General features: G+C 45.8%; 1 pseudogene; it reads left to right on the top strand.

The window, feature by feature from the left end:
* Positions 1 to 8,608: 8,608 nt before the first annotated feature.
* On the top strand, positions 8,609 to 8,726 carry LOC126253918 (5S ribosomal RNA; annotated as a pseudogene).
* The last annotated feature ends 857 nt before the right edge of the window (positions 8,727 to 9,583 follow it).

Raw genomic sequence — 9,583 nt, 5'->3', positions numbered from 1 at the left:
TAAAGAAAGAGAAACGAACCAAAAGAATTTAACAATTAAATGTTGATTATTTGCTATTGGAAGGCAAACTGTCGTGACATTTTGACTTAGAAAGGTTTCCTTTTTTCCTAAAAAAGCACCTTTTTGAAATGCATGCCTTCTTACACACACAGCGATCCTAAGGCTACCATCTTGGCAGCAGTTCTTAATAATACCTTTATCTCTGGCACGTCTTCCAGCAGCAAGAATTTCTCTTTCGACACGCCGAATTCGCATTTGGAAGAGAACTTTTAATTAGGTTCTTTGAAAGGTGATTAGGTACTTAATACATATTATAAAATACATTACAATGTAAGTATTAAAACTTAAGACCACGCATAGGCTGTTGTCTGCCCATTTTGGGCAGATGTTCAATTCGCAGCGTCGGTTCTTAGTCTTTCGTCGCAGCCTCCTGTAGTGCTTGGAAGGGGACTGACAAATAAAGGTGTCGCGTTACCCAAGCCATTCTTGAACTGACGTCGATAACTTTCTCTAGGGTCTGTCAGTTCTTCTCGCATTACATCAAGCCTTCCGTGACGATTAAGTTGCTGCTACGTCAAAGATTTTGGCATACAGCGTACATCTTGCAGCGTCGATAACATCTTCGTTGACCGAACACGGCGCGCAGTGTGTTGCCCTTATCTATGCGGGGGACGGCGCTTTTAAACCTCCCACCAGCGCACTGCCAGGCCGCTGTCCCGAATGAGGGACGCCAGGCATACAGGTTACCTGAGGACGCTCAATTCACGTGGCCTCACTACCTGCGACTCTGGCCGGCGCATCTTTTTAAGCAGTCACACCAGAGCTTCAACAATGGTTTTATCAGTCAATCCAATTCCGCTGCACAACAAGATGCTGCGACGAAAGACCGAGAGACGACACTGTGGATTCTCCATCTGCAGAAATTCATTGGCAACAACGATGCTCCCCCAGAATAGGGGAGTTTTCCCCTGCAACCTGGGATCAGACAGGCAATGGAAGAGGCAAATCCCACCACAACTACCACTACACCGTCCAAGAAACCAGCAGGGTGCGCCTTCGAAAAAATGGTTCAAATGGCTCTGAGCACTATGGAACATCTTAGGTCATAAGTCCCCTAGAACTTAGAACTACTTAAACCTAAGGACAACACACACGGCCATGCCCGAGGCAGTATTCGAACCTGCGACCGTAGCAGTCCCGCGGTTCCGGACTGCAGCGCCAGAACCGCACGGCCACCGCGGACGGCAATGCGCCTTCGAACTGGGGAGGATGGAGTCCCTGTTGAATGGGGCGGACAAAACTGTTACTATTACCGTTATGTCAATCTGTACATTTAATTCTACATCATACTCCACAGGTCACCTAACGGTGTATGGCGGAACATACTTCTGCTACCAGTAACTGATCCCCCCTACGCTGTTCCGGTCGCGAATGGCGCGTGGGAAGAATGATTGTCGGTAAGCCAATGTATTGTGTGGTGTCACCGCAAGACACCACACTTGCTAGGTGGTAGCTTAAATCGGCCGCGGTCCATTAGTACATGTCGGATCCGCGTGTCGCCACTGTCAGTGATCGCACCGAGCGCCACCACATGGCAGGTCTCGAGAGACTTACTAGCACTCGCCCCAGTTGTACGACGACATTGCTAGCGACTACACTGATCGAAGCTTTTCTCTCATTTGCCGAGAGACAGTTAGAATAGCCTTCAGCTAAGTTAATGGCTACGACCTAGCAAGGCGCCATTTGTACCATTGCATGTATCTCAAGATAGTCTCACTTGTATCATCAAGAATGCTGTATACCAAAGGACGATATAAAAGGTAAGTGTTCTAGTAGCTACGTTCTTTTCTTTATCACATTCATTACGAATCCTGTTCCAGACTTCGCGCCAGTCGGCGTGTGTGTACGTGTGCCCTTTCGGCTACCCGTCACTGTGGACTGGCTGCCTTGTCAGTCCACTACATATTGGCTTTAACTTCTCGAATTTTTTCGTTGTGGTGCACGTGACAACTAATCGTGGAGACATGATGTGGACTTCACTTTTAGCCGGCCGCGGTGGTCTAGCGGTTCAGGCACTCAGTCCGGAACCGCACGACTGCTACGGTCGCAGGTTCGAATCCTGCCTCGGGCATGGATTTGTGTGATGTCCTTAGGTTAGTTAGGTTTAAGTAGTTCTAAGTTCTAGGGGACTGATGACCACAGATGTTAAGTCCCATAGTGCTCAGAGCCATTTGAACCAACTTCACTTTTATGTGTGGATGGTACGTCTGGACCTGTTACGAGGATAGTTGTCGTTGCTTTTCTGTCCTACAGCTCCTGTAAGCTACCGTCTGTAGTAAATGGATTCTCCAGTTGGTGTAGTTCACGAAATTACTGGCCCCTTAAATTTATTGCCGGGTATTAATAATTGCTAGTGGGTGGTTTTGAGAAACGAGTAAAAATTAGTACGCAACGGATAACGCAGTATTTCTTTATTGAACGACTACAGAAAGTACCTATACAGATCTTACTAGGCAGTATATATAGCTTTCATTTTCTTAATTTCGTGACCCAGGATTCGACTGAGGTACTGATTTTGAGCTATTCTCTATGATGAGGGAGCAAATAATTAGCAAAAGATATGGCTTAAAAGATATTTATTCAGCATCAATGGCGTTTAAACTACTGGACTTATTTCTGTTGCAATGAACATGGTCACAATTGGTCTCGCTAGTTAACATCGTCCAGTTCCGCCACGTAATTATGGAATGGGAGACTGGAACGCAGACCTGGCTTCAACGTAATTTTCTGCAAACACACAATTACACCGAAACCCATGCTTATTGTATTAAACTGCTATTGGGCACGCAAAACAAGTTGAGCAAAACGCTACAAGTGAACTAGGCGAGGGTGGAAGAGAATTTCAAAGTCTTTGTCAAGTCAAAGGGCATTAAAATCAGATCCTTTGCTAAATGTACGAGCTTAAACCATGTATATTCCGTAATGCACAACAGCGCCAACAAATCAAATAATTATGGGGGAGAACACGAAACATTATCACTTCACACGTGGCCAAGTTTCAGTGAGCAACAAAAATCCAGAAAAATACAAAACACAAGATTATTCCTCCGCTATTTACACTCACGCAGCATCGTATGGTTATCCATCGTTTACATTTTCAGTCCGAAACTACACCGAATCAGTGTGGTGGTTGCTCCGACCTATCACGTGGCGCGAAAACAAGTCCACAAAAGAAACATAGAAAATAAATAAAAATCTCCGAAAATATTACTGAAAATGTAAGAGGAGATTAAAACACATTTAATGAGTGGATTTCCGTTAAGCGGAGAGCAATAATAATGACCGTGAGCTTCAGGTTCATGGTGCTGGCGTGGCCAAAGTCCAAACGTAAAGTTCAACTGAAATGTGAATAAACTGTGAAAATAAACTCCCTTGTGGGGGTTTAGTGGTTATCTTACATCTGATATGAACAACTGGACTTCATTACTGAACAGATTTCACACAGTCGAATACTTTTGTTACTTTACCAAATCGAGAGCTGCGTCTCCACGTCTGTTCAGTGCCCGGTCCCAGGAGCAAGAGAAGACCGGACACCTCGCCTAACCGAACTTCGTTCAAAAGGTGGTGGGGGGAAGATTCGCCAACCTAACAGACCCGAACCGCGAGGCTTCGCGAGCTCTTTGACCTGACTTGCCCACAATCTTTGCTAAACCGGCTCACGTTTAGGGGGATGGTACTATCCTACCACAGAACCATTCTACACATGCACAGCTACGACCTTTGACCAAGCTTTCTGCTACATCATTAACTATCTCAGTCACACAAACCAGGTCGCATAAAGGAATGGCAACTAGGAAATGTGGCACACATAAAATGAATGACTGAATAAATAAATAAACACTTGGTCCATTCTCTTCTGTGTGTTACCCTAGTAATTACGTTTGCTGAATAAAAAGCACTCGCAATAGTTCTCATGTGCCAGGATTTACTCAAGAAAATATGGATCGAGACAACAAGTTCCGTTTCAGTGTTCATTACGCGAGAAGTATATGGGAGTAAGTAATATGTTGTCCGACTTTTCCCGGAAAGTGCTCTCTTGGAATTTCAATAGAAATCCTCTCCCTGATGCACAACGCTTCTAGGGGAGTTTGTTGATTGTCTCTGTAACGCTCTCGCGCCGACTAAACGACCCCGCGATGAAACGTGTTGCTCTCTGTGGGATCTTCTCTATCTCTTGTATCAGTTATACATAGTATAGATCCCAGACTGACGAACAGCTCATGTCCTACTCAAGAACCGGTTGAATAAGGGCTTTATAAGCCTCTTTCTTCCTGAATGCTTTACATTTCCTTAAAATTCTTCCTACCAATCTGGCATCTGCTTTTCGTACAATTTGTTTATGTGGTCATTCCACTTAACATCGTCTGGAGGTGTTTTACGGCAGATACTCTTTCCGTCAGTTTCTCATCATCAATGTAGCTGTACACTAGTGGCTTTCTTTTCGTAACTATGCGAAATATGTTACATTTATTTACGTTGAAGGTTAACTGTCAGAGCTTGCGCCATCCTTGAATCCACTGCAGGTCATTCTGAAAATCGATACTATCTCCTGGCGTTGCTACTTTGTTGTAGACAATCGCATAATCTGAGACTCAGTCTTTGAACTAATATCAACACTAAGCCTTTCTGAGTTTCAGTTACTTATTTGATTGTTCCAGCATTCGAGACTGTTTGTTTCTATCAAGAAATTACTCTCGTTATACAAGTCGCTGATAAACAATTTGAACAAAAGTGGTAGGGTAGGAAGACAGCATCGAACACAGGACTTAGAGTATAGGATCTGGCGGTCGCAGTGGCATATTTTCGTTGCTGCAGCAATGTAACTGAAATCTGACATACGGACGACTTTACTCAAAATGAAATGTAATTAACAGGTAACGTATAAGTAAACAAAACATTTGTACTAATTAATGGTCGCGAAGAGAACTTAAAGCATCACTTACACGTGTATCCTACTTAGCTGACGCACCATACAGCAATTTTTTAGAGCACTAAACACTGAAGTGTCTATGTTTCATGTTTCAATATGTCCTAAAAAGGTCAAAGTAAATGAAAAATGAATATACTCTTGTACACAGGCTTGCCACCATTTAATTAACTTAAGTACGTCGTATAAAATGTTCAAACAGACCACCATTTCTCCTCTGGAATAGCGCCGTAAATAATCAACTGCGACAGCTAGTTCCTGTACTTAAATTCCTTAGTTTGATGCTGTCTTTCTGTCCTACACTTCTGGCAAATTGTTTTTCCGCACCCTGCATACACCTCAAAGCCATAAAGGACCTTACACTTTACCTTGTAAATACACTTACTAATGTGTTATCCCTCCGTAGATGTTTGATTGCCTTTATTGGTCACCTCAGTTACCGACACATTATATTTTGACTAAAGTTCAGTCTTGATCACACCATTTATGTTTCAATGACATAGGTAACCGGTTTCGGTTATTTTTACATAACCATCATCAGACCCATGGCTCCCTTAGGATGGTAGGCGGAGCTCTCCTCAGCTGCTACGAAGTAGATCAGTTGACTTCGTAGCAGTTGAGGAGAGCTCCGCCTACCATCCTAAGGGAGTCATGGGTCTGATGATGGTTATGTAAAAATAACCGAAACCGGTTACCTATGTCATTGAAACATAAATTGTGTGATCAAGACTGAATTTTAGTCAAAATATAATAATCTGTTGATCACTGTGTTCCAAAAATGTTTACCAAAACCGACACATTACATTCCCAGATAGTATGTTGTGGGCTTCCATCTTCATCACAGACACATTCGGAAGTTTCTCCTCGTCCAGTTCGATGCCACCAGGTGGCGTAACACCCAAGATCTTTCTAGTCGTGTATTAAGTCCCTTTTTGGATTCAGGTGCCCTATTCTTAGCCTCTCTCTCCTACTTGGGAGGAAACCTAGGTGTGTCTTTCTGTTTGAGCATCGTTCCTCGTTTCTGTTTTATGAGAAATATCTCACTGTGAAATTGCTGGTTGCATGTGCTCCGCATTCCTGTTAAATTCTGCACTTTATGATGTCCTTATTTCTTGACTAATATATCGCCGATTTTTCTTTGTATCTGCAGATCAAATGGACATACCGCAGGTTTTACTTGCGACGCTTCAGTTGACACAGAACTGAATGCTCCCACTGAAACAAGAAGTATTCCGCTTTGCGCCCTGTTAACTACCAGTGACTTTATTATGAGCAGAAGTCTACACACCCAGGCACCTGAACAGTATCCCATCATTGTTACTAGCATAACGTTATAATTCTTACTATTTTCATTGGTAGATTTTAATCATAAGTGGTTACGCTAATAAATCAGTTCATTAAATTCCTGCCTCTTTCCTTCAACGCGTGCACTGTAATCCTGTCGCTAAACAAAAAGACGCGTAGACATCTGGTGACGGATTTTCTGTCTATGGACCTGTTGATTAATTTCATGGGCAGCTCTTTTGAAAGATTTCCTTTTTTATCACATTGAGGTGATTTCCTATCTCTAAGGAACCCTTCCGGTTGTTTAGAGGAAAACTAGACTTGTAAGCCCTCAAGATAACATAAAAACATTAGTGTCACTACGTCCAAGTGAGAAAGCCAATAAGTCCGCAGTCACCTCTTAATATGTAACTGATATTGCGTCCCCGTCCTCCTAGGAGTAACTGTAATCGATCGCCGGACATCCGTCTGGACAGCCGTCGTCGTGCCGTCGTCTAGAATCCCCAAGAACCGTAGTAGAGGCAGTGAATGATGAGCAGCCCTCCCACGTCTTTCGTGGTGCACATACTAGTGACTGAACTTCCTAAAAATAAAAATAAACCTTCTCCTCTGTCAGAAGATCACACGTTAATGGAAATTGAATGCAGATAACAATGTCACTAGTGTGGCAGTTCCCTTACTCTATCTCAAAGAAAGAAATGTCCTTGACCCCAAGCGATAATGTTTGGAATAAAATTTAGATCTCTCTACATAATTACGCTTGGGAGAACGCCCACTTCGAAGGGTCTTGACTAAAAATCTCCTGGAAGAACTACTTTTAACATTACAAAATACACTCCTGGAAATGGAAAAAAGAACACATTCACACCGGTGTGTCAGACCCACCATACTTGCTCCGGACACTGCGAGAGGGCTGTACAAGCAATGATCACACGCACGGCACAGTGGACACACCAGGAACCGCGGTGTTGGCCGTCGAATGGCGCTAGCTGCGCAGCATTTGTGCACCGCCGCCGTCAGTGTCAGCCAGTTTGCCGTGGCATACGGAGCTCCATCGCAGTCTTTAACACTGGTAGCATGCCGCGACAGCGTGGACGTGAACCGTATGTGCAGTTGACGGACTTTGAGCGAGGGCGTATAGTGGGCATGCGGGAGGCCGGGTGGACGTACCGCCGAATTGCTCAACACGTGGGGCGTGAGGTCTCCACAGTACATCGATGTTGTCGCCAGTGGTCGGCGGAAGGTGCACGTGCCCGTCGACCTGGGACCGGACCGCAGCGACGCACGGATGCACGCCAAGACCGTAGGATCCTACGCAGTGCCGTAGGGGACCGCACCGCCACTTCCCAGCAAATTAGGGACACTGTTGCTCCTGGGGTATCGGCGAGGACCATTCGCAACCGTCTCCATGAAGCTGGGCTACGGTCCCGCACACCGTTAGGCCGTCTTCCGCTCACGCCCCAACATCGTGCAGCCCGCCTCCAGTGGTGTCGCGACAGGCGTGAATGGAGGGACGAATGGAGACGTGTCGTCTTCAGCGATGAGAGTCGCTTCTGCCTTGGTGCCAATGATGGTCGTATGCGTGTTTGGCGCCGTGCAGGTGAGCGCCACAATCAGGACTGCATACGACCGAGGCACACAGGGCCAACACCCGGCATCATGGTGTGGGGAGCGATCTCCTACACTGGCCGTACACCACTGGTGATCGTCGAGGGGACACTGAATAGTGCACGGTACATCCAAACCGTCATCGAACCCATCGTTCTACCATTCCTAGACCGGCAAGGGAACTTGCTGTTCCAACAGGACAATGCACATCCGCATGTATCCCGTGCCACCCAACGTGCTCTAGAAGGTGTAAGTCAACTACCCTGGCCAGCAAGATCTCCGGATCTGTCCCCCATTGAGCATGTTTGGGACTGGATGAAGCGTCGTGTCACGCGGTCTGCACGTCCAGCACGAACGCTGGTCCAACTGAGGCGCCAGGTGGAAATGGCATGGCAAGCCGTTCCACAGGACTACATCCAGCATCTCTACGATCGTCTCCATGGGAGAATAGCAGCCTGCATTGCTGCGAAAGGTGGATACACACTGTACTAGTGCCGACATTGTGCATGCTCTGTTGCCTGTGTCTATGTGCCTGTGGTTCTGTCAGTGTGATCATGTGATGTATCTGACCCCAGGAATGTGTCAATAAAGTTTCCCCTTCCTGGGACAATGAATTCACGGTGTTCTTATTTCAATTTCCAGGAGTGTACGTTACTGGGAGACTAATGCACCGAAGGGAAAAAAATCTCAACACCAAAATATAATTAATGTATAGTAATGTAATTTTGGGGCAACGGCCTTGCCGCAGTGGATACACCGGTTCCCGTCAGATCACCGAAGTTAAGCGCTGTCGGGTGTGGCCAGCACTTGGATGGGTGACCATCTGGGCCGCCATGCGCTGTTGACAGTTTTCGGGCTGCACTCAGCCTCGTTGACGCCAATTGAGGAGCTACTCGACCAAATAGTTGCGGCCCCGGTCAAAGAAAACCATCGTAACGACCGTGGGAGTGGTGTGCTGACCGCACACCCCTCCTATCCGCGTCCTCAGCTGAGGACGACACGGCTGTCGGATGGTCTCGATGGGCCACTTGTGGCCTGTTGACGAAGTGCATTAATGTAATTTCGGGAAAACATTTGTCTACATAATAAATTGATTGACATTGAAAATGTGAACTCCTGGTACGTTGATAACTGGTGTAGCCACCAAAAAGTTGAATGCAAGCATGCAAACGTGCATGCATTGTGTTGTACAGATGCCAGATGTCAGTTTGTGGGATGGAGTTCCATGCTTGTTGCTCTTAGTCGGTCAGTACAGGGTCGGTTAATGCTGGTTGTGGATGACACTGGAGCTGACGTCCGATCAAGTCCCATATGTGCTCGATTGGAGACAGATCAGATCCGGTGATCTAGAGGGCCAAGGCGACATGTAAAAACTCTACGCCGAACTCGGTGATCTTCCCTGTCGGTAGTGCCACCTAGGCCGTCCGGAACTCGGTTTTCTTGCTACCATACATCCTTGTGACCACCGCTGCTAGGAATCATGTGCAGTGATTTCATTCCTGCCAAATATTTCTGAAATATTGTAGAAGGAACATTAAGCTTCTCTTAGTCCTTTTACAGGATCTCGTTCTAACTCAGTGAGGTGTTGATAGTGGTATCTTAGACGCCTTAAAGTCATTCATGACTGAAGTGAGCTCACTCCGTCCGGTTCCACAGATAACTAACGCTCACGTCCGTTACATTGCGTGTTTAAAGACAACGTGA

Source organism: Schistocerca nitens, chromosome 4, assembly GCF_023898315.1.
Source record: "Schistocerca nitens isolate TAMUIC-IGC-003100 chromosome 4, iqSchNite1.1, whole genome shotgun sequence".
In the NCBI taxonomy this organism is placed as follows: Eukaryota; Metazoa; Arthropoda; class Insecta; order Orthoptera; family Acrididae; genus Schistocerca; species Schistocerca nitens.
The sequence above is the reverse complement of the archived record's forward strand: the minus strand, read 5'-3'. Positions and strand labels throughout refer to the sequence as shown.